This window comes from Aphis gossypii, chromosome 2 (genome assembly GCF_020184175.1).
Source record: "Aphis gossypii isolate Hap1 chromosome 2, ASM2018417v2, whole genome shotgun sequence".
Lineage (NCBI taxonomy): Eukaryota > Metazoa > Arthropoda > Insecta > Hemiptera > Aphididae > Aphis > Aphis gossypii.
The window spans coordinates 895,000-921,424 of record NC_065531.1 but is presented as its reverse complement, the minus strand read 5'-3'; the positions used below and the strand labels follow the sequence as shown (position 1 = coordinate 921,424).

At 26.0% G+C, this 26,425-nt stretch overlaps 1 protein-coding gene across 1 annotated transcript in view; it reads right to left on the bottom strand.

The window, feature by feature from the left end:
• Nucleotides 1–26,425, bottom strand: part of LOC114132762 (uncharacterized) — a 176,228-nt gene that overhangs the window by 119,652 nt on the left and 30,151 nt on the right. The window lies entirely within an intron of this gene.

Here is a 26,425-nt window from a genome sequence, read left to right as displayed (position 1 = left end):
AGGTTTTTTTAAATCTATTATTATTATTTATTATTTTGAACTTAAGCTTCGACAGTTAAAATATGGTCAATAGCTGTGTGTATTTGTTATTACTGTAAGTTTTTATGGTAGATTTTTGGAATACATGTTATTGTATTTAAGACATGGCTTCGTCACTAAGAATCTTAGTGGTTAAATATTCAGAAACAAGCAACCTCGAAGGGTGTTTAACCGTAGTATTAATCAGTTCTGCAGCCAAACATTGTAGCTACACCATTCTGACTTGGATCGTAAAACGTATTTAAGGGCAACTATGACTGAGGAAAGATTGAATAGATTTACTGTTAATATAAACAAAGTTTATTTAAACTATAAAGACAATGAAGGATGTGTTTTACCGTCTTTTATTATACAACAAAATTACTATAGAAAAATGTAAACATTGGATTGGTTAAAATAAAAAGCTTCTGATTAATATTTTTAATATTTGCTTACTGTTCATTTATAATTGAATATTAAAAAAAAAAATTATTGATTATTAAACGTATTAAATTTATGGACAAATATCAAAATAGGTTGGTTGGGTTAAGTTTAGGTGTTTAACTGATTTTTTTCAGTAATCCATGTGACATTTATTTATTTATATTTTATTTTAAGTGTTATATTTAAATGTATCCCTTATACAATATTTTGAATTTTTACAAGATGAAAATGTAAGTATATAAAACTATACAAATCTGTTTTATAATCTACAATACATGATTTTTCTTTTTAACATTCAGTTCTACAATGTCACCCATTAAATTTTTTTCTCCTTCCTCGTTAATGCATATTTAATAAAAAAATTAAAAATGTATGAGTATGTAACAAGGTGAAGTTATAAATGCTTTTACATTACAAAATATATAATGTATTGTTAAGATAATTAAGTATTGTTATCATATTCTATTTATAATTCTTTAACACAATTATGTTATTTTGATATGATACACTAATGTAACGGTATTTTTAAAAATACTTTTGTGTATTACATTAATACCTCACTCAAAATAATACACTAATACAGGGATTGAATTAATTTATCTCTTTTAATGTTATGCTATATTATACAGTTTAATGCATTCAATGTTACCAGTATTGTACAAAATAAATACACTAGTGCACTGTAAAAAAAGCTATTTTTAGCGTAACTCAAAATCTTCAATTTTTAAGTCACTTTATTAACGTTCTCATAGTTCGATATATTATTATACATTATTTTTAGATAATATGTTATGCTAAAATATATTTAGGTAAAAGCAAAAATATAATATATAATTATTATATATTAAATCGATAATCAATAGCAGCTAATTAATATATAATATACCATATTATGAATAAAAAGGTAATAGGTACAATTTATTTGGATGGAAAATCAGATCCCTGCAAATTTCGCCATTATACAGCCTACGACAAACATTGCCACCGGCATTATGGTATTATAGTCAAAAATATCTAGAGTATAACTATAACCATAAAAGTTATCCAATGAATTTAATTCAAATTTAAATAGGTATTTACGACTCTTGGATTTCGAACGTTATAGACATGAAAAATATTTCACTGCGCTGGTCGTCCGCAGCGGTGATATTAATATGCGAAGACAGTAGTATAATATACAGTAAACAGCATAGTAATATCTGTTCGAAGATGTTCGCCTCCGAGTAAAACACGCACTTTCGGTAACACTTCACAAAGTTTTCATCCAGCCATTGTTGTTTTCTCCACGTCGCATATCGCACGTCGACTAAAAATCTAATTATAAACAAATTTAAAATTTTTTTCTCAACCAAATCTGCTCTTCTGTCATTGTTCCTACTACCTATTAATATATACAATGACGCATATACACACCAAATACAACAACCGTTAAATCGTACGAATAAAGTCAGGACACTCGGAACAAAACTTTTCGCTTTAAAGAGAAACACGTAATACCAAGCAGCAGCTTATCGCTATGTGTAGGTAGTTATGTATATGTGGTGTTTGTTATGATGACGACTGTCGCCCAAGATATTACTGAAAACACGATTTAAAACACTACGTTTGGAATTGAAACCAAAACACAATTAAAATACGCATTTAACAATGCGCGCCATTCGGCGATAAATATAATAACCATGTGCGCGGAGGATATTATTATGACAACAACTAAAAAAATAATATTAGTTATAATATTTATGATCGCATAATTTTGATATTGTATAATTTTATTAATACCGTAAGTTGTTTAAAATATTCATAAAAGCATAATAGTAACACGATTTTAATTAAAATGTTCAACTAGAAAATAATAAACATAACGTAAAAAAAATCATTTTTTTATGCACGATAATATAATATTATACACTTTTAATATGAAACATACACGTACAAAGACGTATAAAGCACGATCCCTTTTTGCACAAGTAATTATACTCACAACTTATAGAATATAATTATATGTGAATTTCAAACAATATTATATATTATTATATATTAAAAATTAATAAGTAAAATAAATAATTATTTTTTTGTTGATTTACAATGTATTACATACTATAATCAATTATATTTTAATAATATATACTCTTAAATTTAATATTGTTCTTTCATAGTATGAATTAATAAAATACTTAAAGATGTGATAATATAACCATAAATATTAGATAGTGATGAGAAAAAATGATAGATATTTAATTTATGTAATTAAATTGTAGGAATTCTTCTAACGTAAATTGTTTATTTAGCGCGTTGTTTTACTCTTAAATTAATCTTCATACTTATCTAAAAATATTTTCAGCTCACTCAAGAATTCTCAATATCATCTGTAATCACTCCTTTATTTTCCTTTCTTAGTAAATAAATATTAACAACCATACCTATTTGAAAATATTTATTTACCTTCAATTTATGAGGTCAATTATTTGACCAATTCATTATAATTTTATAGCACATCACATTGAGAATTAAGAACTGTATTAAGAATTTTATCTCCAGCAGAAATATTCAAGTGTACAGGTATTTATCTAGAGTAACTTCCTCTTAAGTTATCTTAAAATTGTGATAATTTAATATTGTAAATTAATAAAAAATAAACCATCATTTATCTTGGATTCATAAATCTATAAATCATCAAAAATATTTAATTGATTCGGTTATGGGGAATTCCAATAAAAAAAAAATAAAAAATTATAACATACAATTCAATGGAGTATCTATCTATGATTATTATATGGAAAACTTTAAGAGATAGTAAAGTGGATTTTTATTCATCATAAAAAAAAAAACTATAATAGTAAACCTAAAAGAAACTGTTGGTGTACAAAAACAATATTTATAACGAGTTTCAAAATGGAATAAATAAGTTAAATATAAATCATTATACGTTTTTTAAATCACGTATTTTATCACTATACTTCTAATATATTTCTAAATCAAATCAAAAGTGTAAATTTCATAAAATATATAATATAGTTATTATTAATGAGTATATTTTATATAATATATATTCATACATAGTTTTAAATGAATCGCGTTATTTATATGAATTACATTTATTTATTTATGCAAATAATACGACAAATATATATACATTCAACCGATATAGCGTAGAACTGCAGTTTTAATGATTGCATTTTCGTTATTCGCTTTAAACATTGACAATTAATGATGAAAAGTTATATAAAATTATATACGACGTAAGTATACGTTTTTGCAGCAAACACTTAAACACTCTTTAAGGATAGAGAGTTTCGTTTTAAATAAGTGACAGCAACAAAACTGGGTAAATAAATAAAACACAAGCATAAAATATGTATAAGAAACCTACATTTTTAATCGCCATCTCCTACAAACACTCTTATATCTAATATATAATACCATTACAGTTCATTTGGATTGACCGATGTACGTGGCTAACGATTAACAAAGATAATATGACGAACACAAATTGATCTATTTTACGTAAAAAATTCATTATTTCAAAAACTATAAATGTTTTTAATAATATTCATTTTACATAATTTTAAGTAATTAAAAAACAATGTTTTTCTAAGAAATATACTTAAATATTTGTGTTATTAAAGAATTTTAATTTAAAACTTTTTTTTGATGACAACATTAATTTTAATTCATTATTCCAAAACAGAATATTATCTTGAGTACTTCAATACATTTTGAGCTAGTATATAAGAGTTATAATTATTCAAAGTTTAAATAAGTTGAGTGGAGTGTTAAAGAGTACCATTCAAAATCCACAAGTCCAATCATCTAAACTTTAAATAACTAATAAACCACTTGTCCTAAATTTTGTTTTTATTAATCAGAATAATAATATTCTGCTTTGAAATATGAAATCAAAATATATGTTGTCATTTAAATTTAAAAGAGTAAAAATTTAAAAATAAGTACAAAAATTCATTTTTTCCATAATCATTGTTTTATAACTCTTTACTTTTAAAATGACGACTATTTTACATTAAATGAATCATCCCATAACTTTTCTGGATGTTGCTATTTATTATCGTCTTTAGGTTAAAACTTAAAAATCCTAAAAATTTGAATTTCATTAATATTTATATATTATTAAACGATAATAAAAAAGACAAACATGCTCTGTAAAATATAATATATTACATTATATTATATAAAGATAATATGTATTTTGTTTCCGAAACATCACAACAAAGTTTTACTCCATTAGTATTGGGCATCGCGGTGGCATATACTATAATAATAATAATATAGTCTATAATGCATGATGTTATAATATTATTATATGTTGTATTATAGCATAGGTACATATTATAATCGTACTGCAATAGCTTACTCGCATAATTTCATTGCCGCTCGAGTTTGCTTTGTTCCGGTCGGATCGAAACTATTATACATCAATTCTCTAAGGTTTCTTGAGAAAATTCTCTCTCTCTCTCTCTCTCTTTATACTATTTAATATGACCAAAATCGCAGTTATGCATAAAGAGTACTTTAGTATGCGATTATTCGCTACGCATACAACTTTCCATTATGTGTACGTATGTTATACATACAACACACATACTCTCGCCCAATTTTTTTTCTTAAACAATTAATTAATTTAAATTCTGATTTTTAAGATTTTGAAATAAATTCAAAGACCTTAGTATCATCAATTTTTAAATTTGTTTTTGTACTAAAGGAGTTTCCTATGGCAATACAAACATCAGTTTTTCAAATGAAAATCTCACTTTTTACTGAAAAGTATTTAGTGGATATGTTTTTAAAAAAACGTTAAATATACCTAATTAAAAAACCAAAAGAGTAGTTTTTTAGTTCTTAAAAGGTTTAAACTGAAGATAATAATATTTGAAAATAGTTGTACAATAGTACAAAATATGTCTAATATTGGATCTAGTATTTTATTTTAACATTTAATCAATGATAATGATTATTATATTAATATTTTTGTATTTTTATACTATTAATATTTTTTTTATTACACTCTATATAGTATCATAGAGCAGTAAATATAATGCGCTGAAAAAATAAATTTTATAATTATTAGGCTCCACCGAAATATTTTACAATGATTTCTATATAAAAAAATTGTTTACAAGAATACCAAAATTATTGTCAATAATTAAAAATATACATAATTAATTATATTGAATACCTAAATCAAACATTTCACTAAAAGCAATAAAAATGAATAAAAAAATAAACATAAAAATATTTAAATGTGAAAAATTAATTAAAAACACTAGTTTTATATTAATATGATAACGTAACTGAAACACAGTATCTACTAAAATAAACTATGTTTCAAAGAAAGAAAATAGGTTTGTAACGAATTAACAGCCCTAAATATAAATATAATATGTTCTGAAAAATACACCGAAAATTAATAAATTATAATACTAATAATATTAAATAGAACTTTTTTAAAATTTATTTTAGATAATATTTTCACATACATTCGCGAAATTAATGCTTTTTAGATTCATGATTCAACTAATATAACTACATGATTGTCAGATATCTATAAAATGTATATACGTCTATATATTATGTGTATTCTAATTTCTTGCTAGATTCATAGAATGACATAATAATTAAGCAAATTCAGAAAACTTTAACATAGTTCTATGCTTTTTACTGCAGATAATTTTAATTAAATTCTATAAAATACTATGATATTTACATGGCTTTGTTTCCTCGTAATTATTCAGTAAATAATATTGTGCAGCGTGTCCGATAGGTAGGTATATATTTCGCTAAAAAGTAATAAATAATACACCGTAAATATACCATTATTGTAGTACAATAATAATTTCATGAACTGTAATACACACTTTTATAAATTATTAACAAACAAATATGCAAAAAACAAACAATAAACGCACTATATACTATATAGAATATAATTAGCAAAGTAACTAATATACAATTATATACTATATTATTAACTTGTCATGGTATGTTTTATATTCAATATGAATAGTGATATTTCATACACTTGGCATAATCGATCAAGCGCAGCTTATAAAAAAAATATATATACAAGAAAGTTAATAATATAAGCAATATTGTTAAATGAAAATATTTTAAAATTCGTCTTATAACATGAAGAACGTTTGTTTTTTTTAGCTCACTGAAGTATTCTCGAGATCTACATACAAAGGTAAGTAAATAAAAATTTAATTTTTAAAATGTACATGAGCACTACAGTATCGTAAAACTAATTTCACACTAAAAACTATAAAACTTATCATAGGTTATTACGTGTAAGTACAATTTTCATTGAATAATGATACTATATTAAACTCCGTCATTGGGGCTTAAATCCTGTAAATAGAATATCTTATAGTGTTAAAAATATTATTTTTAAAGTTAACTTGATCATATTATGAATCGATACTATCATCATTTTTCATTTTTCAACAAAATTCAAAAAAAATTTTTATAAATCATTTTGTAGACATTTGCACACAAAATAATGAATGATTAATTTGTTCCAATTATTGTCTAGTAAAATGCATAATTGTGTTGGAAGTTTTTCAAACAAGGTTAATGATTTGTTTACGTCTTACTTGCGATTACATACGAAGACAAAAAATGTATGTATTTTTATATTTTTATTATTCAAATGTATTGTCATTAAATCATTAATTACCTACTTACATATTACATACTGTCAATATGTTTTTCAGCATTATAAAACGTATTTTTCACTATCGGTCATTTTACACGTTTTTATCTATATCACTAATGCACAATTTACTATCACACTTTTGTTTATTGATTATTTTACTTCTTATATTCTACATTTTCCGCCTTATAAATATAACACGATTCACAGGTTCATCTTGCTAACCGTAGACGATGGCTTAACTATAATTATTATTGGGCTATACATTTACTTATTCTTGCTCACTCATTAATTTATCTTTAATCCTTCGGTGTAGTATTATTTCATCATCGTTCTCATCAATATTTAAAAAAAATAATTTCGTTATACTCGTACGCATTTACAATGGTCGATACAAGTATACAAGAGTTAAAAATTATAAATTAGATATAATACATTTTTGCACAACTAAGTAGAAAAATATACGAGAATGCGAAATAGTGTAAAATAAATTCAAATAAGTTAACAATTATTATAGCTTATAGCTTGAAAGATATCAATAAATAATACGCTCAAAATATTAAAATTTTATTAAACAAATTAATAAGTTTTTGATAAAATTTATGTAAAACTTAACTTTTTTATAAAAAATCTTATGTTCAAATACCATTTGAATTATAAAATTTCAAAAACTCATTATTTCCCACTACCTCACAGAAAAAAAAATATAATATATACAATAAGTAAAACACATTAGAAAACAGTAATGTATTTAGATATATATTATACTAATATATAAATGCATAATATGTAAAATGTGAAAAATAAAAAACAAAATATTGTAACTATTTAAAATACTTTTGTGTTATATTAATTAAACTTGTGTATCGCTTAAATAGCAATCAAAATGGATATTGAATCAATATAGTATAAAAAAATCATTAAATTGACAACCCTGGTGAACAATGTTTAATCTCATTTATTAAATATTTAAATTTTAGTTGAACTATATTTTTAATTTGATTTTTGTACAAAATTCACAAGTATTTTACATTATATATATAAAGCTTTTGAAAAAGAACCATCACAAAGTGAATAAATGTAGCCGTTGTCGAAGCAGTGTAAAAATACCGATTAGGTAAAATGTTAAAAAAAAACAATACTTTCTTTTTCAAGCTGTATCGTCTAAAAGTATATACCTGCTTAGTAAGTATTTGTTACGACGTAGACGATACGTATTTTAGAGTTCCAACAGTCTACCGGTAAAAAGGGGTGAAGGACAAAATTCAGAATAAAGAAGAAAAACAGTAGAACAGTATACATGATGAAAAAGAAAACAAGGAGGATAAGGCAAAGCAGAAGTTTGGTCAAATCGATTTTTTTTCACAAGCAGTATCGTGTACGAGAATATACAGAAAACGATAGTCGTTCAACGTTGACTGCCCAAGAGCAGTTTTAGACATCTGTCCCGCCATGTCGACACTTATAAACTTAACCATATATATATATATATATATATATATATATGTATATATCATATTTCATACATTATATGCTCTCAAAGTATCGCAGGTGTTGACGGCCAAACGTTAAAACTTGCGTTTTAGACTGCGATCAAAAACATTTTTCAGTGGAAAAAAATGAACTCACTGCCTGTTGACAAAGGCGTTTGTTTTTAGTCAAATTTATAACACATTTCAATCCTAAACAGAGACCATTTTATAATGAAAAATATATCGTGCAGAGATTAGTAATTTAGACAATAGAACAATGTACTACCGAATGGCTTTGACGAGTCTCGAGAGGAGAAATCCGATTTTGTGATCAAATCGAATGGTATAACATTATAATATTTTACCCATTCGTATCTGGAATAATATAGATGCTTTCACCCTTTTGAAATACCATGTTAAAATAACAAAAGATGTAGATTTTTGATTCAATTCGACGCTAACACTGTGCGGGTGTTCGTCACTGAAGGCTAAGACATATAACTGAGACGCACTGCACATATTAATATAATATATTAGTGTATAAATAATAATTCCAGCCCAAGCAAGGTAAGCTTTGGCACTGCCCGAACAAGAGAGAAGAGGGGCTATTCGGTCCTGCTCGATTGAGAGAGAGAGAGAGATGAGAGACTTTGGAGCCTCGTCACGAATAATAATAATTAATATAATTGTAGATGCGGTAGGAACCACGATTAAATGAAATTACGTACGGGGCTGATTAAAATATAGTCCTGCGAACTTAATGAAACCATTTTTGCTGTCTCCGTAAATTGTTTTATCATTTACCCGTCTAAAGGATAATTAAAATATTCACGCATAATTATTACACATATATAACAAGTATGTTCACGCGCATGTGTGAGTGTGCATAATAATATATCCTTTTATAATCGTGTCTCCGATCCTACAACTATCCCATAGGCATATATGTATATAATGTAGAAGCTACAAGCGCTAATCTATTTCAAAAGTGTAGAATGGAAAGACCACCAACATTCGTGCAAGGTAATACACAGTGCGTATATTATAATATAATATGAATATATTTTGGACAAAGTTTTGTCCTTCGTATTTTCCATCAAAACTTTATTAAAGCTTCTCGTTTGTTATTTTATTTATTTATTTATTATTACTATTATTATTCTTTTTTTAATTGAGTTAAATTAATTTTGTTTCCAAACTTTTTTTGGTGTACTATGTAATATGCGCAGGAAAATTAATTATTGAAAAACTAAAGATCTCTAAAAGTATCGTGATAAAAATGACCGTTTTGTGGGTAAAAATAAATGCATAACGAAATAATTATATTTATTAGAAACTCGAGCTACATAAAGTTCAATTTTAAAAAGTAATATAGTGCAGCAAATGCTTTGACAATATGTAAATAGTGTTAGAATAATTTATTTTTAAAGCATATGTTCGAGCGTAACATAGCCATACAATTTTGTCGATACATATTGCAAGTGAGTGTGCGTGATAATATCTGAACCAATTTTTTTGTGTTTAAAAAAAAAACTTACAGTTTAGTGTATGTTTTTTTCAGACATATAGAGTTAAAAAAAAAAAATCAAACTTTAAAATAGTGTAGTCTATAATTCTGTACCATACTATTATTAGTGCAAAAAACAGTTTTTTGTTTTATAACCTTCGTTTTATAGGTTTTTAAAATAACATATTTAATAATAACAATTGTAATACTTTAAATAATGTGAATAATGAATATTGTTATATTATTAATGCTATTTTGAAAATCAGTATCAATCTCGATCGTTTATATACTTGCAAGAAAATTTAGACATCTCCTTTCTTTCAAAAATAATTAATGACTCATTAAATTGTTCCCAACTCATAGAACTTATTCCTTTTCATATGCTTCAATTTTAAACCAGAAAAGCCCCTTTTTCATATCGAACCCATCGAACTAGTTTATAGTCAAATAACCCTTTTTGAGAAAACGTTGAAGTTGGGAAATGGCTGGTTAGAACTTTTTCCTTTACTAATTAATAATTATTAATCCTTCATAAATTGCATAAGTAAACTAGTTACTTAATGTGTAAAAATTTAATTTAAGTTTAGCATTAATTATTTAGTAGTCCCATGTATTTAAAACTTAAGCGATGTTATTGTAAATTTACTTAATGTTATATTTCAATACCTAGTTTAGTTTACTTGAGACTATATGGTGTTCGTCTAAATAAATAAATACATTACACCTATGTTTAGGTTAGTAACCTGCTGGTTAGCAGTTAGGAATGAGTTAGAATGAGACGGGTGGGTCAGAAAATACATAAACCATTGGAAAACGCTCCTACCTCATTTCACCACTTGGTTAAGAACTCATTAGGTTAGGTCCTTAACCACCCCACTAAAACCCTGACTCACGACATTAATCTATTAAAAAAATACATAACCTCTTATCTCGTCACCGATTTGGCACGTCTTACTTATGTCCTATTGATACACACTTTCGTTGAATACAGTTATAGTTATCGTCTACACGCAGGTATTCTAAAACGAATTTTGAGAATTCTTCGTTTTTTCTTCTACTGTCTCAAATCGTTATCACCGATATATCTTTTCAAATCTTCCAAAATCATTTTAAGTATGCACAAAATTATACCATCTAAACAAAAACAAATATTTTATTTTCCTAATTTAATCGTTCCTTTCAACCCATACATAATTCTACGATTTATGTTTTACATTATTATATTTTTTAAATATAATGTAATACGTAAAATTCAAAACTGACAATAAAAAAAATTATAATAACAAAATTCATTAGGGCTAAGACATGGGTACTGAAAACAACTAGAGTCAATGTTTATGTTAATCGAAAAAATCGCGTTAACAGCGAGCGATTTTTAATATTTTGAAAATACATTTTTAAATAACAATAATATAAAATATAACACTACGTCTCATCCATACTATTCCAACGACTACGATGACGAGTTGTCCAAGACAATGAATTTATACATTTTATTTTCTACTCGTAATGATCTCGAATGTTTATTTTTCGAACATGACCAAGCACTTTAACATCGTTTTTCAAACGTCACGATAAATCACCGACCGACTTCATTCCATCGGCAAGACTCTTCCGTGCTTCGATCAGGATTTGGATATATTATGTACATTGCATACAAGTCAAATCGAGTGAGTCGCGACGGAATTAAAATTCCACAAACGACTAGTAATACAAGACTATAAAAAGATTTTTTTTCTATATTTATATATTATATAACGAACTGTGAAGAGCTGTGTATACTCCAGTGGAACATCTAAAGAGTGGACTCTAATTTCTTAGTCTGTAGCATTTAAAAAGTCAAATCAGTTAAAACTTTTTTTATTTTTTAATCATACTAATTTTTAGCGATGGGATATAAATTTATTGTAAATTATTTATTTACAGCACGATGGTGATTGGTTGTATTTTTCTGATTTTGAACACCGTAATTGATTTTTTTATGAAAATATGTAGGAATCAAATTTGTAGTTTTTAAACTCTTTCTTTTTTATAAAATCACCTGGTTGCTCCATAGATATACACTGAACAATAAACTTCACGCGTATCGTCATGATATTAAATACAATGATTTTTTCATGAACATCATTCTATATAAAACTAACATTCATTACATACCATCACGAAGGTACTTCATTGGATTTTTATAATATTTGTTTTATATAATATCAAACTAATAGCAAAAAAGCAATAACATATAAAAATATATAAATAATAATCGTGTTTCAAAAAAACATCTCTAACGGTATATATGAGCTTCAATGGGGCCTCCAATAGTATTATCAAAAGAGAGAAAGTTTTTAAATAATTTCCATCTGGAACTTTGCGCAAACAAACGAAACCGTCAGAATTCCATAACGGCGTCTCAAATTTATATATTTTCCTCATACTGTGCGAATATAACGCGGGGCGATTTCTCAGGTTTTAATAACACCTAAAAGTTTCAGCGGAAAAATATATTCTTCAAACCCAAATATATATATATATTATTATTATTATAATAATATGAGTTGAATACAAGTTGTACATTATTTAAGAGGCACTTCACATCCGACATCGATGATAAATCACCGGCACCGGTATAGATTTTCGTTACAAGGCAGTTTAGGGTCACCCCGCCGTTGTGCACAGCCGTCGATTAAATAAAATATTATGATGAAAAGAGACGGACTTAAAGCGCACGTTTATAATCCGAATGCAAAAACCTTTGGTAGACTTGGAGTAGTCTCACAATGCAGTCAGTTCACGCCCGGCACTATATTGTTTTTATTATTATTAGAACAGTAAAATTATTTACATTTGTTTTTTTTTTTAAGATGTTTGTATTTATTACTAAGTGAACTTAAAATGTATTTCATAAAACTGTTAATTTATGAGATTTTATATTTTTATTATTTTAGTGCAATGAAACTCAAGTATAATATAATAAAACATTTAACTCTATAATACAAACAATAAACGTATTAGTGCAGTTTACGTTTATATTATATTTGTTAAAATTTTTCCAATAAAGCCAAAAGAGAAATTACCAGAAGATTTGAGTAGCAATAATCTGAATTCTAATTTATTTCTAATACGTTTCAATTGCAACTAACTGATAATGAAAGAAAATTCTTCGTAGGTATATAAAAAATATTTATTGTGCTTAGATAGCCGTTAAACTTAAAAATTAAGATATTAATTTATTGCGAAATTTAATATTGCAATTTGTAAACTAGGTTTGTATTTAATTTCGTTTTATTTTATTTTACCTAGGTTTATTACAATACATTTTTGTATATTTTTATTCTCGTTTTTAATACAATATTAAAATGTTATTACCTAGTGTACTTTGCACTTTGTAATATATTTCAATGCAATAATGAAAACAATTTAATATATAACTAAATTTCTCTAAATATTACAAGGTACCTACATCACGGAAGAGTTACAGGCATACTTTATGTAAACTGACTTTTACGGTCACCTATATAGGAAAAAAAACCCAGTTATTATCACGGGACTGATTTATCAGAATTAACATTTTGTTTTTTGTAAAACCCCAAAGAAATATTATAACATTATAATATATAGGAATTGTATTCATATATTATATTTATAATACAAAATGTATTCCAAAAATAAAGTCTGTTTTAAAAAAAGAATATTTCATTTTTACATAAGAGCATTGATTGAATATCTAAAATAATTTTTCAAATCTCACTAAAACACGTTTTTCTATGCCACCCTCTCATAAAAATTCTCTGCTAGCTTTTTCTTTTTTTAGCGCTCCGTGACTTTTTTTTCATTTATTTTTATTCACCCATGATTCTTAACAAACATTTTTTTCCTTAACAATTAATTAATAGTTAAGTAGTAAGTTAGAAAATGGCTTGTTTTCTCTCATTAGTTTTTCTCGGTATTTTAAATTTTAAAATATCTATTATATATATATAGACCATATTATACTTCGTGAGATTTGAAAAATCATATAATTATATAATTATATTTTACTTACTATAAACTATTACGATATTTGCGATACAAAGTATCGACAAAACTGGCGTTCTGCTATGTTTCCGGGTGATCTCGTTGACGTACTTCTACTTTAAAATCATCTGCAGGTTACCTTAGGGTCGTAAACAAAGGTATATTCAAACCCACAAAAGACATTTTCCAGACACACACACGTATATCCATATAATAAAATACGCAATACACATGCATCATTTATGAGGTCAGGTTTAACGGTCGTAAGTAAACTGTGTGTGTGAAATTTGGAATAGGACGCACAACAAGTCGACTGTCTCTACAGCAATAATGATGGTGATGATGATGATGATAATATGTAATAATAAAATAGCTAGCGCGTTAGTCCTGTGACAGCTTTCACGCCGCGTTGACCCCCGCTGTATGACGATGATTGCTGCGCACGGTCAACCCGAGAAGTTAAATATTTATATCGGAATTATTTATTACACAGTACGGTTACGAATAAATGCATTTTGCCGAGAAAATACGGGATTCAATTTATTTTATTGTGATTTATTATGGTTTTTATACAACCACCACGATCTGAAAATTTGTTTCTGTCACTAAAACTATATGTCGCGCGTGCTTGGCTAAAATATGACGAATAACTTCTCGTGATTAATATTTAAAACGAAATAAAAATGCTTATAGGATTTCATACAGTTAACAATAAACACAGAACAACTTACATGAATACGCGTGTACGAGTGCAACTGAACAGTATATTTTTCAAAGCAGTAATACTACGTAATTTTTTATACTACCAAAATTCAAAATAAAGTAAAACGCATATGATGTTATACAACTTAAGAAACCATAATATTTATTCTATACATCAATAGGTACAATAAATCTCTTTCACATAAGACGATTTTTATTTAATTTTTATAGCCCTTAAAATATTTCAATAATATTTAATGTCTACCAGTCAATGGAACGCAGCAATATTCAAGTATGAATTAATAATAAACTTAAAATTGATTTTTAACGATGTATTATAATCACTTTGTCCGTTGACCAGGAATGTAGTATGATTTTTTTCTCGTATATGCTCTCCGATTTCTCTCATTTGAAACACATTCAACATTAACGCGATTATTTAAGGAAGGAAAAGGAAAATGTTTGACGTGCAGCGGTGGTTGAGCGAAAAAAAACACATCAATATACTGTCGAAATCATGTTTTCGAATTATACACACAACTGCAGCTGCTATTTTGTCGTATTGACATATGCCCTTAAACTATATGCATTATATTTAACGACCGAAAAATAAATAATTTGTTTAGTATTATATCAATCAGAGAGGAAACAAAATACAGATGTCTCCTGACACATTTTCGGTGATTAAAGTAAATTCTGATTTTGAACGTTTAATTGATCTACCACAAAATAGTAAAGTATTGACTCTATTAAACGACGTAAATATACGATATATATAAGTGGTAGTAAATGTAATGTTATTCTATTATTGATGTCCAGCAATTCAGGCTATTGAAGTTTACAGCTTAATGGGAGAAATGGAATAAAATCTCACGACTAATGGGCTAAAAACAATAGGTAAAAAAGTCAACATTTTTTATCAACTTATACCGAAAATCCAAACAATACTATATAGTTTATAACGATTAGGTTAGGTTAACATATAAAATAAATTAACTGCAAGACAGACAGCCATACAGTTGTAGTACATATTTTGTTTTATTGAATTTGAAAAGATTAATACCTATATATTATACGATCATAAATAAGATCATAATCTAAGGTAGAACAATAAATTATACAAAATTGTTATAGGTAAGAGTCGACTCGGTGATAATACATATTTTGTATCATATACTTATACACTCATAAATTGTACAATGTACATGTAAAATAAACAAAACTTTATTTCTATGTAGATTGAACGCCATTATATCATGATGGTATAATAATTATTGTTATTATCATTAGCATCATTATCATTTTGAGAAACTGTCCTCGTTCCGTTTTTCCGTTTCTGGTATCGAGTATACTGGATGTTATAATATCCTTTGTAAACGGTACCACAAAGGTAATTTCAATACGTGCGTAATCATTAGACAATGCATCCGTCGTAGCCATGATGGTTTCGCTTCGACCACAACCACGGTATTGTTGCCGGGTCCTGTACAACAATATTATATTTATGTGCATCGATAAAGTTACAGCGTTTCATCCGCATTCTGTTCCTCGTCGTAAACCGTATAGAGTATACCAATAAAATATTATTTAGATGTAACTTCATGTTACCGTGGGAAAAAAAACGATATTTTTCAATTTCAAGTATACAACTAGATTACCTATACCGTAATTTTATTTTTGGATTGTGATTCATATATCACAGAAAATTGAAAAATATTCATATTAATCATAATTAAAGCAAAGAATTTCATTAGTATTCTATTTGTATATCTTTTCTGGTTAATTTTATCGTATCCTTAGTAAGTACCTACACAATATATTTCACGGCGTTTATTATCAAACAATCAAAGCTTTAGTGAATATTTTGATTAAAAATTAAGCAATTTAGTAAATATTTTTCTTGAATCAAGGTCAACACTCAACAGTTATATTAAACTGTGAATTTGTTATAAAAACGATAGTAACTAATTTTTGTCTTTATGGCCAGAGGATAAATTAAACTAGATCTACATATTATATTAGCCGTATTAGTGTTTTTTTATACTTTGAAGTTAGGATAGATAAGGAGATTAAATATTTTCTTATGGAAGAAATATTATAATTATGTTTGCTATTCCAGGATAACCAATACAATAGACAAGGTATGCTACTCACATTAATATTTATTGCGTAGTTGTTCAAAAATACAGAAAACACATTCATATACAAAATAAAAAAATAAATATATTCATATTATTCATATTAGAGCAATAACCAAAATGCAATACTGCAAATCCAGTAAAAATTGTACGTGGTATACCATATATAAGCGAATCTGTAGTGCAGCGTATTCAGATGATCTACCATAATTATAACTCAATATCTGGATTGTTAGCAAAGTCAAACTTTTTATATTAAATATATTAACTTTATCTCAAGTTCAGAAATAAATTAAGTTAATACTAATTATATATTTTAATTTTTAATCAATACAATAGTTATGAAACCTTATAAAATATAAATCATAAGGTGCATGATTGACATCTAATATGTTTAAGCGAGTGCATTTACAAATATATTTTTTTGAATTGATTATCATTAGTAGTCTATTTTACTCGAACAAAACCCAATATATAAATAACATAGTGTATAATTTATCATTCATTTCGTTTCATAATAACACCAAGGATTAATAAAAATAAAAAATCATCAATGAATTATACGCATTAATAAAATGCAGAACATTTGTATTGTTATTTTTATTATTGTCACTAGGGCACTGATTTGCAAAAACAAAACGAGTATGAATAATATAATACAAGATGTCTGAGCACTGCAACGAAAATGGTTTGTTAAGTTTATATTACGGGATGGTATATGTTAATATGAATATGTATATCTTGTTGATAAACGTCAATTGTATTATTTATTAGATTAAACCTTTGATTCCGTTCTTTAAAAAGTAGAAGAATCGTAAAAAGTTACAACCTATAAACGTAAAACAATATATCGTCTATTGTAATCTTATATCATAATATAATACAAGGATTATGACCAGACTTTTAGTTCGAATAAGAGTCACACGATACCATTTCACCATGTCTTGAAAAGTATACATGCAGAACACACTTCGGTAAAATAAATGTTTCCTATGGGAAATCCGCTTTCACGCAACAATGATGATTAGAACTGTACTGATTATTGCGGTTAAGTACATTACAACGTCTGTAAAACATGCAATATAATGTAATATAAACAGAGTGATTTACCAAACATACTCATCCCCGTTTTTCCTTTTTATAATTTAATGATTTATTCACATTCTGATTTTTTAAATTTTTAATTATACCTAATTGTCATATTTTTAAATGCTTAGATTATATATGTAATATTATTATGAACTTATTTTTCAAATAAGAACTACCATTTTTTGTTATAAATTATTGATTTTGTTATACTTGTAATACAATTTTGTCACCGACGAGTAAAATATAAACGTAATTATTAAACAAACCAAAAATTCGAATTAATTTAAATGTGATAAATATATGTATATAATCTCTTATACTTTACAATAATTATTTTTGTTGATTTTTATCGTAAAATAATTGTGACTAATTATAAATTATAATACAATATTATAAAATTTGATGTCACTTACGCTTTATATCTACATTTTTTTTTATTATTATTCATATTTTTATAGATGACTGTGCCTATAGTGTGTCTCACTGAAATAAATCATGTGAAGGCCCAAAAACTTTAACCTTGAAAAAGATTAACCACACATATTTTATTTTTAAATACAAATAATAATCAAGTTTTTTTTTGTTCTAAGAAAACATACTATGTTATTTGGCAAAATGATTTAAAAACATTGCTTTGAAAAACTTTAAGATGTTTTTCTCAAAGCTCTTATTATTATTATTATTATTTTAAGCGAAAGAAAACTCAAAATATTTTCACAATAAAAAACATGATAAAAATATAGCTTAACGTTAGAAAGCAGTCACGTCTTCAGTTTCGTTTTTACGCACATTGTATATACAACGCTTTCATAGAAAATTTATCTAATCAGTAAAATGAATCACATTTATTCATTTTATGTGTAATTCAGAAATTTAAAATGTTTATTTGAAAGTATAAACATATAAAATATATAGTATAGACATGCACACCTATGTGTTAGTAGTAAAATGAAATGATGAAATATATGACGTCTAAGTCACAAAAATTATCCAGTACTACAGATCTCTAAAATTAAAATGAATGTCTATTAACATTATTGGATATTTTATTTTCTGATGCTCAAAAAACAACTCAAAATTATACATAAAAAAAAAATATACATATAATAATAATGTAATGTAAATATTGCATTTCGTCCTATGCTTACTACGCTTGCCTATCTCATCTGATATTTAATGTAAAATGAATTTTGTATTTCAATATTCATAACTGTCATTATTTTTTTATTTATAATTACTTATTTTATTTTTATTCATTATTTAATAAATAATATTTTAAAAACTTATTATGTTATAGAGAGATACAAATATTTACAATATTCCAAAACAACCATATATTTTTAGAATATTTTTTTAAAACTGTACATATAAATCGATTACAAAAGTAAGAAATCTCAAGAAAATATAAGATGTGTGTAAAGAGTTTTTCAAATATTATATTATGAAATAAATGTAATTTGATATACTGATTTTACTAACGAAATCGCTTTTAATATGAAGTGATTCTTATTTAATAAGTAATACAATATTTTATTATTAAAAACATTAACTGGAATAATTTAAAAACAGTTAAATAATAATCTATGTAATGTTATTATCATTTGCTTTTGGTTTATTCCCGATTTTATTATGATATTTTGATTACATGAATTAATCGTTTAACAGATAATGTACTGAAATTGACTATATATTACGCCGTCTTACTATAATTTTATTATAATAATAAGAACCCAACGAAAACATAATATTATATTACATGGCATATATATAATATTGTGTATAATAGTGTCTTGTTTGATTTTCACACTTCTGCAGTTATAAAATAGATTATTATTTTTCCGAAAACCTCACTACGCAAACCGTTGTCAGTAAAATTCAATTCGCGTACACAAAACAAACATATATTGATTAAAAGAGACTCTCTAATTTTTTTTTCCAAACACATATTATATGTATAACTGCCTGCAAAGCATCGTACCAAAAGTTCGGTGCAGTTTCTTTCGTCTGTCTCCTCGAAATTATTTGATTAAGAAATAGACATACCGTTTTGTGTCGTCTGTTCTTCTTCTGCTACTCTCTGTGTGTCCAAAAAGTTGAAACCCATCACCTGTTCAGCGTGCCGAACTACTCGTAGTTACAAAGATCGGCGGCGAGGGCATTAATACTGTTTAAACTTGCAAGAAAAACATCGAGTCCGAACTATGTTTGTAATTAAGCGTATTGGATTTTGAGAAAACAAAAACAACAAAAAAAAGAAGTAGACCAAATGTACATAAGATAAATAGAACCAATTCAATGTATATATATATTAAAATATACAGAGTACAAATAGAATTCTATAATCGAATACCGTCCATACGAAACGAGTCTGAAAACAAAACAAATGCTCCAGAACTTTTACAGGCATACATAACATGAGTTGTAGCTTTTTTAAAACGAAAAATTTTGCCAAAAATTGTATTTAGTTATTTTTATCTTGTATGCATTATTTCTTATTTGAAAAATTTCAATCAATTTAATATATTACATTTTGGAAGAAGATATTATATTGATATTGATGTATTGGTCTTAAAATGTGTGTGTGTGTGTATGTTGTATTAGTTTGTCTAAAGATACTTTTTATGGCTGAAAAGATGTTTCAATTTTAAGGTTATTTCTGGCAGAAAATTGAATCTAGTTTATACTTAAAATTCCCAGTATTTTTCACAATAATCGGAAAAAGCTAAAAAAAAAATCACGAAAACAGAAATATAATATTTATACTGGCATTTTTTAAACATGATAACATTTTCAAAACATTTCTACTCTTTTTGTGTTATCTTTAAATATTTGAAATATTTTACTTATTTATTTATTTATATATATATATATATAAATTATGTTAAAAATATTTTCTTTGAGTTCAATAACTATTTAAAAATTTTAATTCTACTATAGGTATATCAGCACTGGATAAAAATTAATAACAATTACAGTATGATAATATATTATAATAACATACACATGATGTTTTTCCAAAAAATAGTTCAATTAGCTAAAAGAAAATTATCAAGAAGACACCAAACCCGCATACGATGTCTTTGTTTTTATATGCATATCATTAATAAAGTTAAAAACTGTTCTGTACGGTATCACTACTCCCTCGATATTTATATCACAATTACCAAAATTTTAAATTACACCAATCTGTATCTTAGCGCTTTCATTTTTTTGATAACATGAAAACAATTAAATTTATCGGTTTGAAAACTTTATGTTTTATTTTTGGTTTTATTCATTTTTAATAACTTTATCGATAATTATTGATTATTACTATCAAAAAAATAAATAAATCGCTACAGATAAAATTCTCCCTAATACGATTTATAATTATTTTGATTATTCTGATATAAATATCGAGGGAGTAAAGTCATCCGGTGAAAAACAGTTTTTTAATTATGTTACACGTTATAATATATACTAAGAATACATTCAGTTGTAGAGACCTCTTAATATTAATATAAAAATATTTTAAGATATCCTTTGAAACCGAGTCTGACACGCCATCAAATAATTTTTCGTATGCAATTATTTATCACTGGATAATCAAATTTAAAATATTTATTACAATGACATACTCAATGATAAGATACACTTGAAATCTATTTATTAAATCATAAACTTTCGATTTGCTTTTATTTTATAACTGATGTTATTCTAAAATACTATCTTCAAATTAAATGTACGATTTGTTTGACTTAACACTTTATTAATTAAAAAAGTTATACACAAAAACACACGAGAAAACATGAAATAACCAATTGAGTTTTTGCATTTGCAGTGGTAAAAAGAAAAACAAGTAACTTGTGAACGCAGTAATATTATAGTAATTCTTATGCGGACATACGGTCATTAAACGGGAACAGACTTCGTGTTTAGCATTCATAGTTGAGTTGGGTTATTCACTGGCTCGGGAGGACACCAGAGACCATATATTATAGTATTATACATAATAATATTGTGTATTGTACATAATATTATGGACTAAAGTGGAATTCGTGTGGGTTTAAATGGTACTCAACAGACGTACATAACAATCATATATTTTATAAGTACAGGGTGATAAACTGACAATCTAACAAATTTTAAGAACTAATTATAATATCCATCAAAAATTTTAATTTTTAATCTTGAACATTTAAATATGAGAAATAATTGATTGCATTACTTTATATTCTAGTTAGCTATAAAAATAGAATCTCCGTTATAAACAGATGGTTATTTTAATGTGCTGACTAACTTTTAATCATTTGCTAATAAATCTATTTAAATTCTGATTTTTTAAATTTTTTAATTATGACGTTAAGAGCATATTTTTAGATAAATATATTTTTTATGGTTTAAAGTATTGTTCTATAATAATAATATAAATTTCTTTATTTTAATGAAAACCACTCTTTTAACTACAAACAATTTACTTATTTGTTGTTTTTAAATATAATTCATCTAAATCAAAATTCAAACTAGAATTTCCTGAGTAATTAAACTATACTGTATACTGAGTACGATAAGGATTTCACATCAAATAAAAAATATAAGTAATATTCAGTCTAGCACTTATAAATTCAAATCATTTTTATGAACACAAAAATGCTAATTTATTATTATTTTAATTACTATAGATTTCAAATAATCATATCTTTAAGCCTATTATCATAAATTTGTATCCTTACTATGACTTAGTACTCGTGCAGTTTAATAATTCAGAAATTATTCGTTTGAATTTAGATTTATATATTATATCAACATAAAAATATCTATTTAATTATTTACAGTACTCTGTACTGATACTAGTCTTGTCAAACAGCACTTAACCAGTGTCATAAAAATAAATCAAAGTATTCATCGTTTTTAAATGTATACTAATATAAGATTGCAAAAATCAAATATTTAACAGGTTCGTTATTTATTCATAAATTAAAAAAATTATGATGAGCATGTTCAGCTTATCACTCTGTATACATGCGTTTTCCTGTGTATCGCCAATATATACATATTAAAATACAATATGAGTACATATTAAATAATGAGTACTACTGTTAACGAGCTGCTGTTGATTTCCAAAACTATTAAGTATCAACTATACTACCACAATACACACTTTAAAAAGTGGCGTATACCTTTATTATAAATAAAATTATATCATTCTGATAAGGTTTTCGATTATTATATGTGCGTAAACGTTTACTCACATATCATCGTCGACAGAAAATTCCTTTAACAATGTGATATTGTATCATACACAGATTCAAACCGTTGCAGTTGATTTAAAAATAATCTAATATCCCGTTATAAATTATAATAGACCTATTATATTATTTTATTCCATCATATATTAATAACAATTTTATTAATATTTGTTATTGTTTTCTCTACTAAAAAGTAACATTTCAATACCCCAATATTATAGGTATCCGTCTCACTATTAATATTCGTAATAAACATGGTATAATGTGATGCATTCGAATCTTTTAAATATTTTAACCCTTAAAATTACGATTTATTAAATCTATAACGGGTATAACATATTATTATTTTACATTCGCAATCTATAAATAATAATACATATTATATTTATTAAACTATTAAATCTTTTATAAACTCGAAAGAGCACAAGAAAACTGTTAGAGGTCGTAGTAGGTATTAGCCATGAATGATACCTTACGAGATCGACTGTCATATATCAATCAGCAAAGATAGACAAGTCGATGAAAATAATTAACTTGAGTAGTTGAGTTAAATAAACATTGAGAATATTAAGTAATAAGTTATAGTCATGAAACACTGTTAAAAATATTAACTTAACTCAAATAAAAATAATTCATGTATTTTTTTTTTTTTTTAATGAATGACGATCTGGATCACACATACAATGATTATGTAACTTTTAAATTTTATTATTAATAATAATAAATATTTTGTTATAAATGCATCTCTCGTAACTTTTCTTATTGAACGCTAGCAGCTGTAACTATTTTGGCAATGACACGTTATTAATTAAAATTATTGGATAGTACTTGTATAATATATAGAATGATTAAAAAAAAGATTTTGTATGTTCATTATTTCAATATAATAGCCCATAAATAAATAAATAATTCAGTAACGTATTAAATTATAGTAAACTTTAGCAATAAGAACTAATACATAAGCCAATTGAACCTAAATTAACTGGGAAAGACTAAGTTGTTACAATGGATTTTATAAGTAATTGGCTAATTAAGTAAATTAAAAAATGAACAAACTAATTACGTTAAAACTTTCAAAAAAAAAATCAATTACTTAACTTGGTTGTAACTTTTAAACAGGTTGATACCTAAAATCAACTTGTAATTAATTCGAATTCGAATTATATGATAAATACACAACCGTGGTAGAAAACTTATATAGCTTGGTACATTGTAGGTTCTGGTATAATATTATACAGCATTCCCAAGTCGACACGGAAATAAGATTCGGAACGGTGGCACAGTGTGTTTTCTTTATTGTTGAAAAACGATATGGCCAGACACTATTGTCGATCATAACAATGACGCATCGGGTCAACCATAATGTATATGCAACGATAATATACGGCGATCAATGGAGGGCCTATATATTATATTCCATGTCGGAAAACTTACGACTGCGTTCATCAAACAGTCAACCGTACGCTATAAGAACTTTATTGATTCAGACAATGAACCGAAAACTATATAAAAATGTATCTTTGGAAAATTCTAAAAAATAGAATAAAAAAAATGATGAAAATATAAAGACGCCATAAAACCAAACGGGACATCGCCATCTCGAAACTAAGTCGTTTTATTTGCCCACCAGACTTGATGGAAATAACGTTTAACGACTGTGTAAAAGTACCTATGCGGTTTGTGTTTCGATACCGATAAGGTGTATTTGTAACTGTTTATTCAAATTATACAAATAACTAGTTTATATTATTTATGAAGTTACACAATTATAATGAAATTAGTTATAATTAATAATTAACTGACATATATAAATTTAATTAATTACTATTATATTCTAATCTATTCGGTTTTTTTTCAGTAAGGTTTGAATAATCTACAATAGTTTACATACTTTGTCGTACTCGTAAAGACATATTATTATGGGTGGGCTTTTATTAATTTTTCGAAATTGATAGATTTTTATTTTTTCTCAGACAGCATCAACGACAGTATTTTAGCTCTTAAATAATGCTACATCACAACAGTGAACACATTTATGGCTGGCATTTTTATCAACATGAAAAAATAAATAAGTATCTCAAAAAAAATACGAGTTTTGATCCGGCTGATGCATTCCAAATCTTTCTCGCCATAGTCGTAATCCACCTCATTTCATTGACTGTTAAATTATTCAACAAAAAACACTATTACATTATTATATATTACATATTATCACATATTCCGTCAATGAGAAAATACGATCATGTTATAAACGGGATGTGAAGTGGTCAGCAAACATAGTGAGTATCAAAAAGTTGCTGACTTTGTCGTAGTTGTCAACAAGTACTGATAAAAAAAGCTACAAAAATCCCCTATATGGATTTAAAGAGGTACAACCTTCCACCCCAAAAAATTGTTTTGAGTACAACTTTGAATCTAGGTCTGGTCATCATAATATAAATATCTTAAATCGTGCTAGTCATCAAACTTTCCATCACCATAGAATTGATTGATCAACCATCAGACTGAACAGGTATAGCGATACGCATATAAAAAACGTACTAAAAGCGTGACACAGGGTTTTTTTAATACATAGAACTTGAAATACTTTTATACACCCCACTACCCCAATAAGTTAATTTTTTTTTAAAATAAAATAAAATATAAAATTGTTTTTTATTATAAAGTCATATATACTGATTTTGTGTTTTTAAATAACGGACGTTGATTTTTGATATTCTTATCTCAGATTCCGGGACAGAATTTCTACTAAAATTTTCGATCGATAAAATACCGAATGTAAAACCACCAAACTACTTATATGCAATATTTACTAATAAATGTATAGAAGTAGTTATAACATATTGTTGTAATAACAAGAGTGATAAAAAACACTGTACTTTTCACGTTTAGCTTGTATGCAAATATAATAAAATATTTGTTCAATATTTTCAAAAGTATATCAAACTTCTGAATATGGAACGAAAAATATGAGATGTGTCTGACAAAAAAACTATAAGATTTTGTTTTCCACAAAAGTGTGATGAAACGCATATTTTATGTATAAATTATAAATCCGCTATATGATATGAGAAATAAAGTAATCTGAACCGTTTTTGCTGACAGCTGAACACACTATCGGCGACGTAATATTGTGCATCCCGTTTTCATGC